The sequence below is a fragment of the Trachymyrmex cornetzi genome, unplaced genomic scaffold (assembly GCF_001594075.2).
Source record: "Trachymyrmex cornetzi isolate Tcor2-1 unplaced genomic scaffold, Tcor1.1 scaffold922, whole genome shotgun sequence".
In the NCBI taxonomy this organism is placed as follows: Eukaryota; Metazoa; Arthropoda; class Insecta; order Hymenoptera; family Formicidae; genus Trachymyrmex; species Trachymyrmex cornetzi.
Genome location: NW_017300270.1, coordinates 97680 through 98440, shown reverse-complemented (window position 1 = coordinate 98440; position 761 = coordinate 97680).

Here is a 761-nt window from a genome sequence, read left to right as displayed (position 1 = left end):
TTGAAACGAAACAGATAATTATCCATTTAATTTCATTTTCATACCAAAATGAAACATTAGTGAAGGTGCCACAAAAAATTAATTTATGTGCTTTTCCAACAAGTGAAATACTAATAGCTGGACAACCGTATAAAGTTATGAATGCTATATTTCATTATGGTTCGTGTATCGAAAACGATCATTTTATAAGTATGTATAGAGAAGGGTCACCATGGATTGAAGCTGATGATACGCAAGTTACAAAAAAGCAATGGCCTATAAGAGCTGCTAAAAACATTTCTACATTATTTTTAGAAAATGTTGATAATAAATAATATGTTCTAGTAATACGCACACGTGTGAAGAGATATATTATTAATCATATAAGAATATAAGATGTTTAACACTACAAAATGCGCGATATCTTAACAAAATTACTTTTTTAAAAAAAGATAAAAAAAGGCGCCAAGTGTGTGTGCATGTACCTTTCATAAAAACTGTACTTTACATAAACTAAAAAAAAAACCGTTACATAAATAATATAGTTCAAGTGATAATATCGTTAATTTTTTATTATAAATTACCCCTCAGTAGTACGTATGCATGCACTGTTAGAAACCCAAGTAACACATGAAGCTTTAAAACGTCTGCGATAACGTTGTCTCAGCTTAAATCGCAGCATTTTTGTCCATGGCAGTCACTGCTATAACGTCATTATGACATTGTGACAAAGTTGTAGCAGCAAAAATGGGACAACATTTTTAGGCTTTGAAGACGATGTC